Below are 21203 nucleotides of genomic sequence, written 5' to 3'. Positions count from 1 at the left end.
TTTATTTGAAATTCCAAAGAAAATGGCTAATCAAAAATACACTGACAAAACCTGTGTTTCCATTTTTGCCGAATAAAACTATACTGAAAAAAAAATCAGATAGCTTGAATATGTGTAAAATGAAATGGCAATTTAGTCAAAAGTCTAAGACTAAATCAAAATTTGCTGTAAAATTAACACTGTTAGGCAGCTAGCAACATAGAGACAAAATGAACTGAGGGTACGTTGACGCTGACGTTGGATATTGTATTGGTCAAATTTGTTTGTGGATTTAAGTGAGAGAAGAAACAAACAATATCTAATATTCTGTCTTCCAGCTGAGTCTTGGCCTGCACCAGATTCAATTCATAATACTGAGACTGAACAAGTCACCTCCAATAAATACTTGGGAATTCATGAGGCTTCTTCATCTTGGAACAGGCATGTAGATCTGCAGCATCTGCACATACTTGCAAAGTGCACTGCATTTTCTTTGAGGTCAAGTGGTGCAAACAGATTCTAACGCTATCTTTTTTTTCATTCAGTAATTATAGAGTGTAATGCAATATGGGGGCTCTGCTTAGTACGGCTGTTTCTCTGTTTGAATGAAAACTAAAATGTCCAGATTATTGTGTATATGTTCAAAAGATTATTGGTCCAGCGCTGGAGGCAGGGTTTCAAGCTGCATATCCTGCACTAAGAGAAACCTGACTGTGGCTGCTCATATTACACCTGACATGTTTAATTTGAGGAATACTGTCTTTTGGCAGGTCAGGCAGAATGTGCAACTCCTTTGTTCCACAATCGATATTGAGGTGCAATATTTTAACAACTGTTTATTTGTTGCCTGTAATGTTTATGTGCATCATGCTTTTATTTAAACAATGTGTCTTGGGACACAAGACAAAATTCAGTTCCTCTGACAATAAAGTAACCTAAATGATTCCAAAAGAGGTTTATTTTCTCCACCCCTCAATCGCACAATATTTTTCTGAACCTGACCAATGAGTGGGCTGTCAGATCCCATGCAGCAACATTTCATTGATACCTGTTGAATGATTCAAATTTTTTGCTGTGCGAAACCAAACCAAACCGATCTACTCTACTGATTCACACCAAAGCAAACTGACTCAGACATCCTTACGAATGATTCAGGGTTCTCAGTTCATGATTGATGACTCCCTGCGGATTCTCCACACTGTGTTTTACTGCCTTTGCCATTTCATCAATTCATGGACAGAATCCCCAGGGAGCTAAGTAAATCACCCAATTACATCCAGGCTGCTCATTGATCTCACTCGTTCCCCACTTTGACTTCACGTTCCTCTGGAGCTAGCGAAAAGTGAAATACAGGCCCCACACCATTGATCCGCTACAGCGGTGGGGTTAAACATTAAGCCATGACATTAATATTCATGCTTTTCAATTCTCATAAGAAGGCATTTTGTGCCTCCCCTGAGCTCTCTCCAATGTGATGGGAGCTGTCTCCAGGGACCGGCAGCCTGTAGAAGGGCTTTATCAGATACAGAGCTACCTTTAACATGGCCATCAAAGGAACTACCTCATCACATGAGAGAGAGAGAGAGAGAGAGAGAGAGAGAGAGAGATGTGCTGGAAGTTGAGGCTTGTGGTGAACTTGAAATCTGTCAGTTTAACTTGAAATGCTTTAGAAAACACACTCAGGATCCAGTTAATTGTGACTGGATAACCACAAAAAATGTTTTAAATGGTCCACACACAAGTAAACACTCATGAAAACAGATTGCATGTGCTTTTTTTTCCGTCCCGAATAAATCCTAACCCTAAACAAAAATTCCACTCAGTCACATTTCCCAGTAGGAATAAGAATGACTGGGTAACTAGCGATACAACGCTGTCACAATATTTAACCCATACAATATAAAAGACTCTGCGATATGCAATATAATATACATAATCAGCTATGATACATCATGAAAACACCCTGGAAAAGGAAAAAAAGAATCAATAAGCAGGGATCAATCATGCTTTTCAGCATTTTAATCTGCACAGCGACTGCAACATGAATATGACAGAACAGCTGCAGGTAAAACACCTAAAGGCAGGGAACAAATACGCCTCATTGGACCTCACATGTCCATCTGTGCAAATGCACATGAAGACTGAAGTATTGATAATTTCAATAGTATATCACATGAGGAAGTATCACAACAGATTTCATTATCGGTTTATTGTTCTAACCCCACATCCCAGTATTGAAACACTGAGCAACATATGAATACATACAAATCATAAAAGACAAAGGCAAGGTGAAACACTGCTTTAAACCACTGAGTGGAATGAGAATAACTTATTTCACAATGTTTTGTAGTCTGTTCCATTAAAAAGCTTCTAAGTACCAGAAAGTAGAATTGCCAAGTTCAAATGTATGCGCGGAGCATTTAAAACAAAGCAGCCCTTTGACGTCTAATTACAATTATTGAATGTGAAAGCAAGCTTGAGATGTGAGGAACAGAGGTAACTTCAAAAGTGCCTTCAAAAGCTCTGCATGGAGCCAGGGGATAGCTACCTGGCTTTTAGTGACAATTGCTAATTATTATTTTGATCATTTACATGGTTTGTAATGCATGCAATAGTCAAAGAAATAGGAAGAGAAGTCAATTCTCCAAAAGCAGACCTTCACATATCCCTAATGAATACGTTCAGTGCTAATTTGCAGGAGGCCCTCAACTATGCAGACCCCGAATATACAGAATGAGTCATTGACCACACGGCATTTTCCTGTTTTTATTTTAGTAAAATTTTAATAATATATTTAATTAATATTAATCGATTTTTCCCAACAGGTTCGGTGCGTTTTCATGTATGTTTCAATTATCCAAAATTTCAGCTCTTTGTAATTTCGAGTGGCGAGGGGTTTGGATAGTTGAAGTTTGATGCATTTTACATAAATGTGTTTCACAATACACAAGACATGATGTTTAACTCCAAAGTGCCACCTACACAGTAAAAAACAGAGTGTCAATTTAACTCTTAGAGAGTTGAATTTAACTCCGTTTCAGATAACATTTGGTCCCACTCAAAAATAGAGTAAAATTTACTCTATGGCCAGTGTCAAATTTTCAGAGTTAATTCTACTCAATTCAGTGTCGAAATTAACAATGAAATGTGTAAAAATATTTAACACTGTGGTTTGTTCACACTGTTCAGAGTAATATGATTACACTTACACATAGTTAATTTTACTCCAAATTTAGTTTTTCAAGTGACACTCTAATGTGTAATAATATTTAATTGTTATTTCTCTACAGTGTATTTTTTTTTTTTTTTTTACATCTAGGTCATATGATGCTATTTACTATTATGCTATATTACTGAATTGCTGTGATCCAACCTATCAAATGGAAATAAACACAAACATACAATGTTACAGTAACAGCATTTATTATGTTTTTGTCAGTGAATTAACATAACAGTTACCCATACTTGCCTTGACTATAATGTCATTTTTACAACACAGTGCTCACCAGAGAAAACAATATGGGACAACAAAGAGAGCTGTGTCATTCACTCCATATGACATTTGTATGTCAAAAGGCCTTGGATAATGCAGGTTGTCAACATGAAAGACAACAAAATCTTGCCTTGTCCTGGTCACTTCATATGCATGGAAATGTTCTTGAAAAGTTACTGTAAATAAAGGTGAAGTGAGCAGCAACAATTTTGCATGCATTATCAGAACTGACTCAATCTGGTAAAAAAGAGGCATTTCAGATTCAACTTTGCCACAAATAACCAGATGTGGGCGGTAAACAAAGCCATTGTGTTTAGCCCAATTCACTTTCATAACTTGAACATTACTGGGCAGTTGCATTGACATGGCAATTCCAGAACCTCCTTTTACCATTTCTAAAGACACCATTTTTCCTGGACCAATGTCTAACCGACTAAACGTTGCTGAAGATCGCCAAATGTATGCCATATGATACTGATGTTTTTTGGCCAGCGTTTTGGTGATATTTTTAAATGATTTGAGCTGTTTCTTGAAAAAGTTGTGCTTACCTTCATAGCGCATGCACCAGCTATGAAGTACAGGTCCTATTTTCTGAATGCAGCGGGGATAGTGGATAAGAAAATGGTGCTTTGGTAAAAGTTTTTTCTGGGGATACAACAACTTGAACAGTTTGTGGTGTTCAACAATCAAATGTTTTAAATATACACACAGACCTTGAGATAACATGGGAGAAAATACAATGTTTATTATTTGTAGTAATAAAAGAAGTAGGCCCCAATGTTGGTCAGTAGAGGTTACCAAATCTCCAAAGATGAGTGGAACATTCCTCAATAAGCACCATGACTGAACTGCATTCAGTCCCAGATCATTAGACTCTCCACCTAAATTCACAGCCACTGGCCTATTATTTCTCTCCATGAATCCATAATCAAAACTTTGTATTCTCGAATTAAGCTCCCCCAGTGTAATGTGTTGTTCTTTAAAATACAAAAACAATAGCTTCAATTCGTACTGGGCCACCCCTTCCAAAATGTCATGCATCACATCAACTGAGAAGTTCTCAGCTGTGTGAAAATATGTCAGTGAATTCAATAAGCATGAACTCTTCACGCCAAAAACGTAAGGAAGAGATGGATTACGAGCCATTTCTTGACAGTGAGCAGCGTGGATGTCTTTGGTGCGTAACACGATTTTGGAAGAATCTTCAGAGAATTCTGTTTGAAAGTCATCTTTTTCAGCTAAACAAAACCTGCAACAGTACCTGGCACTGAAAGACTCCACCAGACCAAACAAGCTATGTAAGCCCAAATTATCCCCAGTAACCTGTACCACACTACCACGAACACGGCCACCATATAGTGGAATCTCAATACCATCAGTCTCTAACACTTTAATATCTCGAACAATAGGAGCAAGAATTTCACTAAAACCGTACCGTTTAAGATCTTGTGCATGAAATAAGGCACACAGGTGTATGTTGGCCAAAAAAGAATTCCATTTTGGAGATAAGTTTCTTAAAGTAAAATATATTGCACCCAGTTTATGAATACCTCGCTTGGAACCAAGAGGATTTGCAACCTCGAAGTCATCATAGAACATCTGGATCTGCACTGTGTGCTTTTCAGTTGAAAACAGAGGATGAGTCTTAAATAAAGACCCATCACAAATATCTCTGAGTCCTGAGTTGTCAGTTGCTGAGCTTTTCAACATTTCTGCAATATACTGACTTTTAAATACTGACTCCAATGTAGATAAAATTGGAACATACATGAATTTATCTTGAACAATTGTCTGATCATATGTTCCAGTCTCTTTATTTCGCCTTGTGTCAAATCTTGAGCCAATTACACATTCAACTGGTTCTACAGTTTCACACTTGCCTGAGAAAAATTTTGAGCGCTTGTATTCTGAATTAAGAATTGTGAAAGGATTCTCTAACTCCTCAAAACATGCTTCAACTTTCTTGCACATTTCAGTTTCTCTTTCATCACGAAATACATGCTTAATGACAGTTTCTTTAGCATGCTGCTGGATATCTTGAACAATCTCTTCCATGGAAATAACTAAAGAATTCACTACACTTTGGCCTACACCTGCTGCCTTTAAATCAGAAATTACAGCTGCACAACTATTTACAAGGTTTGCTGAAGATAATTCTGACTCAGCCTCTAAATTTTCAGACGACTTGTCAACATCAGTGGCATTACTTGTGTCAAGAACACTTTGACGAGGTGAAAAATCACCTTCTTCAACAGACTCAAATGAACTGCTTACATGACACTTGTTTAGATGCTTCCTAAAGCCAGAAAAGCTACCAAAAGAACGTGAGCATCCCACTTGGCCACATTTAAGATGAAGAGTCCTGCCAGTACAGAGACCATGAATTACCTTAAGGTGCTTTATAAGGCTGTTTGGTCTACCATGGTCACTTTTGCAAAGGAAACACTTCATTGTTTGATCTCACCAGATACTAACGCACCATTCTTGCTCGCAACTCTGCAACTCTGGGATTTTCCTTTGTTTCTCCAACATCAATGTTATAAATGGTTGTTTGCAGAAAAGTGAAAAAGTTGGTCAGGGAAGAACTGTATGACGTACCAAAGACATAATGGGCCTTAAAGAGTTCGTCAAGGGCTCCCACTGAACCTGTCGCCTTACATGGAAGTCCATGCTTGTCAATCACAATGAAGAAGGTGTGAATGCTGCTTCTTGTGGGTCCCTGAGCAAGAAGGTAGGGCTGACTGCTTTGGGTGATGTCATCAAGATGCTGCTGTACACTGGTTCCAGCCTAGAACACATTCAACAGCAGTATTTAGTAACAAACCTCTGACAATAGATCAGATCACCTCAAACTGTGCATGAAATTGGGGTGATGGAAAGTATAATTTGAACAACTGTTCAGCACTCTTCTCAGCATTCTTATCTTTTTTTCATTCTTCTCAGCATTCTTTTCCGGAACATGCACATCAACTGGTAGCAGCAAAGTGGTAGCTCTGAATCTTTGTTAAATAGATGAGCTGAGAGACTTTTGAATTTCCCTTTCGGGATAAATAAAGTAATTCTTATTCTTACTTTGATGAATCTGATGAGGTGATCTACAGCTTGTGATGCAGACATCTTTCCTGGCCTCTTTCGTCCTTGTGCAGATGGTGGTAACAGATGTAGCAGCAGCAAGATAGCACACATGTCACTGTCCCAGCCTACTGAAAAACAAACATCAGGTTAGAGGTATGCTACATGTACATTAAATTGGCACAATTACCTATATAACCAACAACAGCAATTAAAAACAGCTCCAGTCATACCATTCTCAACTTCAGCAGCTGACTCAGCACTGCGCATTAATTCCAAGAGCTCTGTGGTGGGCACCAGTCCATGGCTTTCCTTTATAACTTTTGCTTTGAAATTGGTGGGCCACCTTTCCAAGAATTTGTTGGCAGTGACCTCACCAAACAGGAGCCTGAAATCTTGTTCTATCTGTAATGCAAAAATACAGTGCATAGAAAGGAGTGATGAGTGAAACTGCATGCTGCATGGGATATTTCAGTGATTCAACAAATAAAGATGTCTTACCAGTCCTGGTGTGTCCAGAAACCGTGGAAAGACTGAGAAGACATCTGCTGCTTTCTTTTCATCATTGACCAGTGTATGACGATACATGAAGGTAGCTTTCATCTTCTCACGGACAGTGTCTTCATCAGCAGAGTGTTTCAAAACAGCAATAGCTGCTTCCACATCCTCATCAGATAACACTTTGTCAGCGGTGAAGGGTCTGGGTTGACCATGGCCTGGCCCCCCAACTTAAGAGAAAACACAATTTTAGTGACTCCTGACTACACATTTAATCAATATCATATGTAACTGATAAGTAAACTTACTTTTGGGAGATTTGCTAACTGAGGCACCTCTTTCTTCTGCGGTTTTTCTTTGAATGGTCTTCAGCCGCCATGCAAGGTATCCTGAACCGCTCTCTGGATCGTAGAAATGTTCCTATGTAATTAAATACATGCAGACTGATTATGCCATCAACATTTTTAAGGGCAATTATGTGTTTAATGTTGTAAGGACCTTTTTTACTTACATATCCATGTTGTGAATATGGGTCTTCCAGATATGGAAACAGAGCAACTATCCCCTGCGCATACTTCACTCTGACACTTTTAGGGGGGGATGTCCTAATGTATGAATTCAATGATGACACTCAATTAGAGACAATTAAAAACAATCAAAAACTAACTATGTTTCTTTACAGCCTACATGTGCTGTATGATTCTTACCCATGTGTTTGTGTCATCTCAGCAGCAAGTATGTTTATCATCTGTCTTCTGGTAGCATCTTTCAGAGATTTGGTTCTTGCATACTCTTGCATGATGTGTTCACCACCGGGCTTTGTTGTTAGGATATTTTCAATCAACTTAAATGGAAATAAAATATGCAGACAGAAAATTTTAAACCATACGCAAGACTGGAAAATAATTACATAAAAACACTTCCCATCAAATGGAACAACATCCAGATTAGACTTAACAAAAATGTCCACTACCCACCGCTTTTGCCTCATAGTTTATGTGGCATGGCCTTTTAGGCTGACTTCCTTCAGCAGCAGCGGCTACTTCTTCCGGAGGGTCACACATGGTGAAGTTCAGAATGACTGTATCGTCAGATGCTGCTGAGCATGATGATGATGATGATGATAGAGAAGCATCTGTGCATTAAGGCATATGAACAAAACAGAAGCATATTAAATGGAACTGCTAATCCTCCAATCCACACCTTTAAGTTTAATATGAACACATTTGTGAACTGTCAGTGATTACCAAGTTCTTCGTTGCTCAACATGACTTGGAAGGTTCCAGGTGACTCCTTCACTATTTCTTCAAAAACGTCTTCGTCAACCTCTGTGTGAGATTGGTCATACACCTTCATATCTAGCTGCCTGCCTTCTGGTATCTTAAATTTTAGGCACACTTAAGTAAAAGGAAAAGAAGATATGACAGAAATTGTTACAAATTTTGAAAGACCATTTCCTTTGATGAGAATCAAAGCACCAACTAAGTAAGCCTCATGTCTTCACAAAATGCTGTTGAGTTGAAGCTCAAGTCAATAGGTCATTCCCATCCATTTTAAGGCACAGCAGAAACAATTATCAACTTAAGTAGTTCAGATGGAAAGGTTTTATGATGAATTCGTATGATGAATTAGGTGTATTAACCAAGTAAAAAGTTGTGATATTGTTTTATCCTGATGTACTAACTAACCCTCTGTCTTGAAGGCATCAAATGTTAGGTCAGACAGCCTAACATACTTCTGCTCCCCGCCAAACAAAACACGCAGCAGCATATTCTGTTAAAATAAACAAAGGGAAAAAAATAACAACCAAGAAAAAAAAATAGTTAGACCAAGAGTTACCTTTTAATGTGCTTCAGAAGTTACGTTATTTTTTACTTCAAAGTTAATATTACTTTGCTGCTGCCGTATGAAGACAATACAGTAACAGGTAGCTGCTAGTGCTAGCAAATTATTGTAGCAGCAGAACAAGCAGCAGAATAACTTTATTCATCCACTTATCTTATCTTATCTTATCAACCGTCTCTGGCACAAGCTAATTAATTGCCGCTATGCCGTGATATAATCCATTTTCTTCAAGCGAATTAGCGATTAGCTTGGCTAGCGATTAGCATACTAATAAACAATAATTTAGTTGCTAAAACGTTGCCATAAGACAAGCAGTATGTATCCATATCCCAGCAGCATTCAGAAAAAAATATGCTGTTAACATTTTACAGATAGGTGTATCTTAACTCAATGAGAACATGTCGAACTTCTGAACTGTTAGCATAGCCTATAGCTACTCGACAATATCAAACAGAACGCACATATTGCCAACATATCCTAAGTCGACATCTATTAAACTATAAACGCCTGTTTAGTTGAAAAACAATTATTAAACCATGTTGCCAACATAGGAATGATAACGTTACTTACCCGACAGTGGCACTACTCTCTCCTTATGCTAGCGGAGCGTCGAGCCCCTCGTGCAGACAGGCGCCTAATCAACACTCTGTAGAGTTCTGCTGCTTCTTCGTAGGTCTACTGGCGGTTGGAAGCACTCTGTAGAGTTGAATTTTTCACTGCAGGTCTGCAGGATTTTACACTGACTTTTAACTATACTCTTGGAGTTGGTTTACTCTCCATATAGTTGTAAATACTCTATCTAGGTTAAAATAGGTTTACACTGAAATATTGACACCCCATTTTTTACTGTGTATTAAACGTCCATGCTCCCGGTGGTAATGGAAGACTTGAGCGCTCACCTGTGATACTCCAATGTTGAGAAAGGCTGGGCAGAGATGTTACTGGGCTCGTCAAGTGGGCTTCTACTTTCACCAACATTTTGCTGACTGGTCCCACAACGTCTCCAGTGGACTCAGTGGTGCAGTCTGGTGTCCCAAAAACCAGGCTGATCTGCATCTCCCTTGACGGCTTGTTTAGGAGACCAGCTGGGGTCTTTCCTCTTCAGCCAGAGCCACTGACTACTCCACTCTGCCATCCCTGATATTTCCTTGATGGCCTGGCGTAGGGCTTGTCCGCTGATGCCCAGGTCCCTCAGCAGTCTTACAGCTGATGTTGCCACAAAGCCCCCTCATCCAACTTCTACTGGGCTGATCTTTGCTCTCCAGCCCTGCTGTTCTGTGTCTGCTACAACCTCTTTATATCACAGTTTCTATCTTTCCAAGGCCTCCTGCTCAGCACCTACCAAGGGACTGTGTGCTCCACAAAATACACGATGCACTGAGAGCTGGACCGCAAGACCAGATCAGCCCTCAAGTTGGTGGCAGCCATAAGCTGTTGTTCCACTTCCACCAGCATCTGCCAGCCCTGGGCTGCCAGCTGTCCAAACCTGGTCCTTGGTGGCATTTTCCATTGTCTTTATTCTACTGAACCAAAGGCAATTGGCATAACAGGGTTGGTTATTCTGGGCTACAAGGCATTGTTGGTTGTTCTCTTGCTTCCCAGAGTCACTGCCAGGAACTTGAGCATTTGATTATGTCTCCAGGTGTACCTTCCTTGGGAGAGGCTCACGTTACAGCCAGTGAGGATGTGTCTAACTGTAGCTGTTGAACACAGGGGGCATGATGAATCTTCACCAAGCCATTGGCTTAGATTTGTAGTGGTAGGAGGACATCACTGACTGCTTAAATGTGGAAAGATATCCTGCTCGTCTCCATCTCCCACGTGTTCTTTCAGCTGATGTTCCATTTTTCCACACTCTCCTGTTTTAGCTGTCCATTTCTTTTCTGTTGTCAGGGTTAGGACAGTGGCTGAAATCACACTGTCCCTTTATTACCAGGCTCATCTCCACTCTCACTTTAGTGCATTTGAACTCCTCTGTGAGGTTGACCATATAGGCCTATGCTGCATCAAGGAAAACATAACTATTTTCTCCCACACACACACATACACACATAGATATTTTTTTTGTCTCTATCTTTGATGCTAAGCTCTCATACATAGCTATAGTGGTCCTGCACTGCACCAAACACAGATCACCAGCCTGCTTCCACGTCTGGTGTTGCCCAATTCAGGTGTGATTTCTCAGTTGAAAACTAACCAGGCCAATCAGCAGCATTGTAAGGACGTGATAAGAGCCATAGAGAGAAGTTATAGACGCTACTGTTGACTGCTAACTACAAAACAACTCAAAAACACTCAGTCCAGAGCAATGTTGTGTGCTGAAGGCATTTCTAAGAGGGGCAGATGTGTTTTGTTTTCTGACAGTGGGATCTGGCTAAAGTTTCATTTATCAGTGAGCCCTGCTGGAAAGAACCCCCAGTCTGAAGAATTTACCTAGCTCTGATCCTCAGAGTTAGTTTTAATAGCTTGCCAGTTGGAGGCCCTGCACAGAGCGACAATTAGCCTGACTTCCTGATGTTTGTATATGACTAAAGCTGCTAAGTTAGACTGATTTACAATAGCACTGTATTATAAACTCTATTATAATTTACAGCAGTGGTTCCCAACCCAATCCTCAAGGAACCCCCGTCCAGTGGGCTTTAGTTCCAGCTCTACTCTTGCTCACTTGACACAGTTCAGGCCTGTGCACCTTCATGCACACCCTGCTCAGGTGGATCTGTTTCAACCAATCAGCATAAAGCCCTTAAATTGATCAAGTGTGAAAGATCAGAGCTGAAACAAAACCCTGCAGGACAGGGGGTCCTTGCAGACTTGGTTGGACTGATTTAGAGAGCTGAGTTTCTGGAAAAGTCCGAGCTGCAGCCCAGTTTTAGCACTTAAAGTCACCCCCTGGAGGTGGCCTCACTTATTCTTGTGGGTGGAATATGTCCTATCTGCTGTACCTCAGCTCAATATCTTCCATGTGCTGTTGCTTTTATCTTGCAGTAAAACACATACAAGCAAGAGGCACACACATATATACACATTTCTCTCTCTCTCTCTCTCTCAAAAAAAAAAAACAAAAAAAAAAACACGCACAATATGCTGTGTCAATATTCTTGCCAGGAGGGTTGAATATATAAAAAATTTGGACCAAATCCTTTTCTTTGACTCCCGTGGAGAGGTTTATAAGCCTGATATTACACTAGCCATGGCTATTTGGGAGACATAGTTAGTCAAAACCCTGTCAAATATATTTAGCATGGCAAGCATAACCTTTACGGCTACAGTTGATTAAAATCTGCTCCGTTGACAGAGTGCAGAGGGCCTGGAGGAGCAAAGACGGGCCCTCTTTTCACATTCTTTACACTGTTCATTTCTCATTTACCAGACCCCGCAACCCTCTCACTGCTCTCTCACACCGTTTTGAGAGTGGTTACAGACTATTAATCGTTATGCTATTTTTGAAAGTAGTTTGAAAGAAAAGAGTAGAAAATACACCCTGTCTACGTGACACAAAGAAACCTCGTAACACACTTACAAAAACAGTCACATCACATCAGGCCTTGTTTCCTGATAATGACTGCTCTTTGATGTTAAATGAAGCCAAGGCATTAGAAAACACTCTTTAACGCTTAACATATGCAGAGCATTTGTGGAGCGGATGCTGCAATTCTCTGTTTCCAGTATAATTAATGGAACTGGCTACCTCAGGCGTGAGAGTGCACTGCATGTAAGTGCTGCATATGCACCACGAGGATCCACTCTACACACGTAAAAATAGACCAGTCTTCTATTTGTATTTGTTAGGCGAGGTGCGGGCGAACCTTTTACACAGAAATGGGTCATAAAGTGCCTATATTTCCAACTACCAGCACACAGGATATGACTCTTGCTTTAATCGCCCTGTCAGCATTTATTTTGACTGCCTTTGATTCCTGCACTGGCTACCTGTCTGTTTTATAATTGATTTTAAGATCTTACTTTTAAAGCAATGACAGGTCTGGCTCCTGGCTACATTTCAGATCTCTTGACCCCCTGTGAGCCGCGATCCTCAGGCAGGGCCCTCGGGGTTATTCCAGAGTCCTGGCAAAGGTCTGAGGGCAACAGGGCTTTTGCAGTAAAGGCCCCTAGGCTCTGGACTGTCCTGCCTGAGGAAACCAGGTTGGCTGATTCGGTGTTGCATTTTAAATGTATGCCTAAAACTCACCTTTACACAATGCATTTTGATAATTTCTTTTAACCTGTCATACCATTTTTACTAACCACTATTTTATTTTATTTTATTCCTGATTGATCATTTTATTTTTTTATTTTTATGATGCACTTTAACTTTTGTTTTGAAAAGTGCTATACAAAGTTCATTATTATTATTATCATTATTATCGTCATCATTTTAAGAATGCAGATTAGAAATGCAGCAATATATATTTTTTTTTAGCACAGGTTGTGTACCATTCAAGAATGGTTCCTTTAATCTCCTCAAATGCACCACACCACTGTTACTCAGAGGACTGCTTGCCTTGAATCACTGAGCTCCTGCCTGTTGTGGTGAGCGGAGCAGCGCTTGTCGTGGCGCTGCAGGTTTCCCACTAATGGGACATCTATATGAATACCACAAAGGTCTCCCGCATCATCAGGAGCATGCTAATGCTTTGCTCTGGCTTCTGGAAAAGCATAGTGAGTTATTTTTGTGAACTCACCCTCCCACTAGGAAGCGCCTCTCTGCCTTTGGTGGAGAAAAAGCAAATGGGTTAACATCACTCTTTTCCCAAATATCAATGCTTTCTGTGCAACAAGCCTCATTACGGATGCAAAACACGACAGCAGTTTCATCCTTCCTTTTGTCTTGCTTCCATTTGCTAACAGGTATAGCAGGACTCCCACAGCTTTCTCTGTTATATCATTTTGTAGGTCTTTAAAAGCTTTCCGATGTTTTTATGGAGATAATATATAATTAGACCACCTGCCACAACACAATGCCTCATTGTAGTGAGTATGAAGGCAGCACAAAACTGCTAGGGAGACAACAGATTTAATTACATAGAGCTAATATCTGAAAGGACCACCAGTGATCTTGAATGTTCGACCTATTTACTACAATTTACCCACATTTTACATTGCAAGAAAACATTTTGCAAATCATCCGGGGGTACTGAAGATTTCAAATCACAAATTCAATATGACTCAAATATCTAATTTGAATTGAACAGCCAATGAACAGTCACCTTATAATCTGCGCCTGCGACAAACAAAGTCATCAGCATTCATAAGCCACAGAACTGATAATTGGCTGCGTAGAGCAAACATTTCCCCAGGAACTATTTTCTGGTGGAGAGACCGTTTCACTCCGCCCAACATCAAGTCATCAAAACACACCAGTGCTGCTGCTTTTAGGAAAACTCATGTGGACGACTTGCTTTGGAAAAAGATTAGTAGAGACATGAACTCTATACATTTTGTGGATGTTACCCTAAACAGGCAGCATCACTGGCATGGTCTTTTGAATGAATGAATGTTTATTTTGGTCATTTTCAAGCGGCAGAAATCAAATATACCTATGAATAAACAATATTTATGCACAAATATTTAAACAATAAATAATATTTCACTTCATTTCAGTGGAAAACCAAACCAAATATATAATATAATTAATTAATTAATTACAAAGGGCTGATATCTTAAGCTGGTTGACAAATCCAACGTGAACAAGCACATCCACTCCCAGATCCAATTTACTGTTCAGTGAAAAAGACACAGCGACAGTGGCCTGCATACACCGACTCACCACAGGCTACACTAGTTGAGATTGGCCAGTTCACTCTTGAACACACACACACACACACACACACACACACACACACACACACACACACACAAACATACACACAGTATAGCGTATTTCAATATGGCTGTCACATACACTCAGTCTAGTTGTCGCCATGGCATCTATTTCTGTCCTGTACCAGGTGTGGGAGAGCTGAGAACAATCTTGTTGCTTTCATTACACTAGAAATGGTTTACTGACACACACACACACACACACACACACACACACACACACACACACATATGCACCCACGCTACACTACAGTCATAATATACTCCAATTTCAAAGATGGGAGGTTCTTAACATTTACTTTGTTAATGAATTTATAATCTCTCCTCATATTAACAATGATTTCCAATTACCTGTTCAATGATAAAAAGCAGAATAAATACGCATACACTGCATCAGTGGAGATAGCAAGAGAAAGAAAACACATGGACAATGATACAGATGAAGATAAAGGCTCAATGTGTGGCGGGAGAGATGGAAATGATCTAATAAGGACAAGAGAGGAGAAATTATAGAATTAAAGAAAGAACAATTTCAGAAAGGCATGCAGAGAAGATCAAATGATTACTAAAGCATGTAAAATTGAAAACTGATATTGATAACTGAGAGAAGAGAGTTTTGATGAAAAATGTGACAGAGATAGAGAGAGAGGTTTTGATATGACCATTGTGGACTGCACTTTTCTATGCATCACTTTGACCAGATTGTTATCCATTTTTTGACACTGCAATTTGCTTCAGAGTGAATTTCTGTTTATCAGAAAGACACGAGGAAATAAGTGTCAAACATCTGCCAAAGCAAAGACATGAGAGTTTTCCAGCAGGAGTTTCTTTCACGAGACAAGCGTGCTAATCTGACAGCCTCGAGCCAAGTAAAAACAACATAAACTCCCACAGATAGCAAGCACAGAGGGTTCTTTGATTTCCCTTCCAGCCCAAGTTTGTTTCCTGGTTGTGTAGTATTCAAAAATAGACTTGCGTGGCATGTTCTCAGCCTCTTAATATTTCATCACTCCATTTAGCTAGACGAGCATCTATTATTCACAAAGAGGTGGTCACAATTAGGGGCCCTGCCAATCAGTGGTGCCCCATGGGATCGGAGCGTCACCAGGAATCTACTTGTAAACTGCAGAGAGGCGATGAGATGAGAGCATCCGTGAAGATAGGGCAGGCTCACGCATCTGTTGGCTTAGAAAGCACTGAGCTGTGAAGAAGTAGGGAGGATAGGATGAAGTTGCTGTCGGAGTGCACATGTAGTGTTGGGAAGCATATGATAATGGACATATCCTTCCAACTACAGGACCTGGGATCAAACAGCCACTCTGCTTAAAGGCATAGTTCACTTCATTCATTTTGAAGCATTTGTCATTATCTCACCTGCCCTCTAGCTGTTCTGTAGTGCAGTAGTGGCTCTATCTTCCTCTCATTGTTACTGAGTGCTGGATACTGGCTGGATGCTCCAAATGCTAACTGTTAGCCTCCTGCCATTGAGCTGGATTTCCCCAGTGACCTCATCATTTAATCCCCTGCAGGGAAATTCTCTTCTCTTTTTGCTGCCTTCCACAGGGAGGTCAAAGGTCAGGGTCAGCTGCAGAGCAGCAGCTCTGAAGCTGGGAGGGAATCAACCCAAGCACATTTTGAATGTGCTTGGGTTGGGTTTTAGCAGCATCCTCTGCTAAGGTAATGTAGACCCTAAAAACACAGTATCCCTGTTTGTGTTGCTAGAGGCATTTTCTGTTAAAGTTATTTAGGCTATCAAAAGATTATTAGACAGTGGCATACTATCTTTTTGTAATGGCAGCAGTTTCTGGCAGTTCCCTCTTAATAACATGCTATAACTGTGATTTATGCATACTCTGGGCAGGGCTACTCAATAGGTAAAACAACAGACTTTAAAACCAGATTCCAATCTGTCAGATTTCTGATTTTGCCATTAAAAACCTGGTAATATGCAGCCAAAACACAGACTGCAAGAGATTTGCCATTCAAAGTTGGAGGCAGTTGAGTTTCACTTGGATTATTACTTGCCTCTTACTCCATCAGTTTATCATAACATAGGTTAATCTTGTTAAGAGTAATATTAAGTGAAGTCTTATAATGAAGCTAATCACACCATTGGTGCAAGCTCAAGTTTCACACGATGTTACAGCACCTTTAATAATTCTGTGATTGATTATTACACCAGCCACTTCCCATTTTACCTCAACAATGCAGTGTTGCCTTTGAATAGCTGGATGATGCTAGCAAAGCAGCAGTAGTAACAGTAAGTAACTAAGTAACAGTCCCACAAACCCTAGGCATCATGTCAAAAAATAGAGCAGGCATGTCTGTCAAAGGCAGGTCAAAGCAAGAGTCAGCGTCAAGTGTTTGATGGACGCAAATAGCGTGAACACACCTGCTATTTAAAGTGGAAAAGATATCATTTACTGCTTGATGCACTGACGTGATGCCGGCAGTGCGAGCACCTCACCCTGCCATCCCTCAGAAATAAAGAGTAAAGGTTTCTGTCAAGAGTCATTTTGCCCCCATGTTCAACTATACACAGGGACAAATCTATCATAGAGAAATGCAGAGACCGCAAGTTCTTCACTGACAGACGTCTGCATTGAACATCACAGGCTGATGGTAACAGTGGAAGAAGGCAGCTCTTTCCTTTAATGTTTGTCCCCTAAATCTGGTCCAGCCCCTCACCAGCACATCAAAAACCTATTTGCAGCATTTTAGATTGTGTCTACTTCAGTCTCCACCCCCACTGCCTTCTATCCCTCCAGAGAGAGAGAGAGAGGGGGAACAAGAGAAATGGAGATGAGAAAATCTGCCCACTCAACCCCTCTGGGACCAGAGAGTAAGACACAGAGTGAGATGAAGTGATGGCGAGTCAAGAAGGAGAAAAAACAGTGGAAAGGAGAGAGACAGCAAAACAGAGAAGAAAAGGGATGTAGCAAAACAAGAAAAGTGCGTAGTCTTGTCATTTGTCCATGAAGGAGAATGGGCACAGCAAACTTTGATAATAACCTTCAGTCAGTGGAACAAACATAACTATTCATATCTTGGTGTCAACACAGTACGTGAGCACCTCACTTCTTTCAGCATCACACACATGCACACATTCACTAATTACTGTCACATTACTCAAAGGGTTTTTTTTTTTTACAGCTGGAATTTCTTTTGTGGGAAAACAAATCATTTCTTCATGAGTCACAGATGAGTAGACTGGATAAAGAAAAATGAAATCACAAAAGGTTTTTGAAAACGCTCGTAAAAGTCAGTATTCTGCTGGTTTGTAGAATAGCATATGCAATATAATATGCAATATGCAATATAACAATCGTGTCGCATGATTTCTGATGACAATCATGGTGCATATTGGTATCATCAGCCGAAATTTGCATGCTCAGTTCATGTTTTCATCCATGCTTCTTTATGGAATGAGAGAAGTAACTGACCCCTTGCAATCATTGAACTCTTTCAAAAGCTATCACATAATATCGCATAATGTGAAAAATACAGTGTCATCAATGTAAAACCATTTCTTTTTTTAAGTTTCTGAAAACTGACATTTCAGAGATACGAGACAATATTGGCCACTGCACACAAACAACATCCTAAGTAGAGCTGAGCAATATGTACAAAATGGTACATTATGCTCAGAACAGATTTTTACATCCACATACATTTGGCATCAAATGTAAACTTATATTCACTCATCTATTTGATGTTCATCACACTGAACTGCATAGTAACACACAAAAAAGAAAGACCCCCTTTAATTTAAGACCTTACTTTGTGAAAGATTTCATTTAGCATTTACTTTTTCTATAATTCATTCAAACGTAACAGCTGATCGTATTGCATCACAATATGATTCTAGTGAAAGACTTGGGCAGTAACACTGAATTATAATTGCCCAGCCCTAATCCAAAGCATGAGAACCTCACATCCCACCACAAACATCTGTCATGTTTCCTTCTCATTTCCTGAACAATAAATTGTGCAGAAGAACTTGTGTTTCCATTGACCACAATTCATATCACCATTTTAGACCTGTGTAAAAAGCTACCATTTGCCCATGCACACACATAAGCGACTCAAACTGCTGACTCAAACCATTTTTTGTTGCACAGTAAAGCGAGAAAGACACTAAATAGATATGAGTTTATGGAGTCTGGGCAGCAATCCACGGAACAATACAGAGGTACAGGAGAACAGCAGGGAGCCAAATCTACTTTAAGAGCCAAAGGGACGACTTCACATTCAGAGTCAAGCATGTGGACAGCAAGTTTTAAATAATCCAACATACTAACTGTGCTTTCATGTTGTTTTACAATGTTAGAGGAACATCAGTCAGTTCTGCAGGAACCTTATGGAATATGAACCACTTTAGGAATATTATAGTGATATCATAGATTTAAAATACCTAAGGTATGACAACATCACTGTAAACTGACAACTGAGTGCCATGTAGGGATATTATAGAAATATTAATTAGCTTATTATATGGGCATTCAGAAACTCATACATACTATAAATAGAGACCAGCCTGCCTATGAAGCAACTCTTATGAAAAAGCACTGTAGTTATCCACTAAAGGGGGACAAAATAGGGGAAAGATATTAGGGCTGTTCATATCACAACAAAAAAAAAAGTATAACTTCCAACAGAAATAGCCTGGTAAACGCACATAATGCATGGAGACGCCATGAAAGATTAAAAAACACTATGAAGTATTTTAAGATCACTATAAACAGCACTGCTCGCCGCAAATAAATTATAATTCTCTAAAGGAATATTATAGGATCATTATACTGATATTTCGGGAGGGAATTCAGTAACACTTTAATTACAGAATGATACTATAAATCTCCTCAGTGAATTCCCTTTAAATGTGTTAAGTCTCAGTTTCAGGTCTTCTCTGATGCGTTGAGTCTACTCACCGTCCCCGGTACCGTCCAACGGCTCGCCCAGCTGCGGATCCGGCCCGTGGCGTGTGAGCGCTCCGCGACCCGCTGGACTGCTCCGCCGTCAAGCTGCACAGCAGGCAACACCAAGCTTCCGGCCATGGCTTTCAAAATAAAACACCAACATTAGACCATAACTTTTTTTTTTTTTTTTTTTTTTTTTTTTTATATGAAATGTTGCATAAATGTGTAAACCGTAAGCAGTCAAACAACAGTGTAGACAGTGACATAATTAAGCAATAGAACTGGAAAGGCCGTGTGCTGTAGTAAATGAGTTGGGGTAGATGTAAGGAATAATCAGCATTACGGACACTGTATCCAGTTCTGGCCAAACAATCACTCACACAACTGCTGGCCATTTTTTGAAATTGTACTTTCAACGGTCGCAGTTTCAAGTTTAGTAATGTTCAATTGCACCTATTTGAGAAGATAAAAACAAACTTCCATTAAGATATATCAATATTTGGGCATATATATTGTTAATGTATTATCTCAGGTATAGGAAAAAGCTGTCCAAAGATTCCACTTTGGGGCGACAACTGTTTTATGTTGAATTTCACTGATTTGCCTGATCTCCAATCAGTCTGTAACATTGCTAACTTAACTGCTCAGTGAAAAACTAAAGATATGCACTTCATTAAGCAGTCATTGACATTGTGAGCTAACACAACAGGTTACAAGCATAGCATTGGCATAGCATTACCATTTTAATGCTATGCCAAAACTAATAGTTCCCCAAACTGAAACTTGTTTAACGTTAGCTAGCAACATGAGAGGTGTCCAGTTTGTGCAGCGTTACATCTGTCACAGTGTTACTGTCTAGTCATATGTAGGGTTTCTTCTGCAGTTTGTTCAGCTCATCCTCTGTGACCGCTACATGACCAGGATTTTAACTAATCCATAATTTCATGAACAGTAACATTTACCTTGTTTTCGTTCTCTTCTTCAGACTCATAATATAAACCAAAAGTTATATTTGGAAAGATGTTTTTGCCAACAGCATGGCTTTAGTCGGTTGCTTCAGTTTGTTTCACTGCAGCAGACACACCTGGAGGTGATAGATAATCACCTGACATCTGTTGTAATGAGGTAACACTCAAGTGATGATGTCATACCTAATAACGCACAGCTTTTGACCAATCAGATCGCTTGGACAGACACCTCTGTTGTATAATGACAGCAACAGGTAGTAGGGTAGGGACAAAATCATGTAAAAACATACAAATACAATTAATGAAAGACATAAAAATAGCTTTGTAGGCTGTTGCTATTTAAAGTATGTACATGTTTAATAATGAAGGCTACTAGCTGGCAGGCAACAAGGACATGGAGTCAATATTTGAATAATTGTTACTGAAATTATTGTTTTTGGTCCCAGAAAGAAAGATTAAATGTTCAGTGCTCACACTGAACCCATCCCTCTAAAATCTACAAATAAATCCAGAAATACTGGTATTGCCTAATTATGGACTCGAAACTTCGACGGCCACATAAAGACGCCTACAACATCAACCACTTCAGAAAGGCAGCAACAATTAAAG

The 21203-nt window shown here is 39.7% G+C and overlaps 1 long non-coding RNA gene across 1 annotated transcript in view; it reads right to left on the bottom strand.

The window, feature by feature from the left end:
- Positions 1-20692, bottom strand: part of LOC115356918 (uncharacterized) — a 48429-nt gene extending 27737 nt beyond the window's left edge. Inside the window, exons 1-2 of the long non-coding RNA XR_003928041.1 lie at positions 20589-20692; positions 19639-19766 (exon numbers count right to left, since the gene is read on the bottom strand). This is a non-coding gene — a long non-coding RNA (uncharacterized LOC115356918). The remainder of the gene's footprint in view (positions 1-19638; positions 19767-20588) is intronic.
- Between the last annotated feature and the right edge of the window lie 511 nt (positions 20693-21203).

Source organism: Myripristis murdjan, chromosome 3, assembly GCF_902150065.1.
Source record: "Myripristis murdjan chromosome 3, fMyrMur1.1, whole genome shotgun sequence".
In the NCBI taxonomy this organism is placed as follows: Eukaryota; Metazoa; Chordata; class Actinopteri; order Holocentriformes; family Holocentridae; genus Myripristis; species Myripristis murdjan.
Note: the sequence above shows the minus strand (reverse complement) of the source record. Positions and strands in the feature narration are given on the sequence as shown.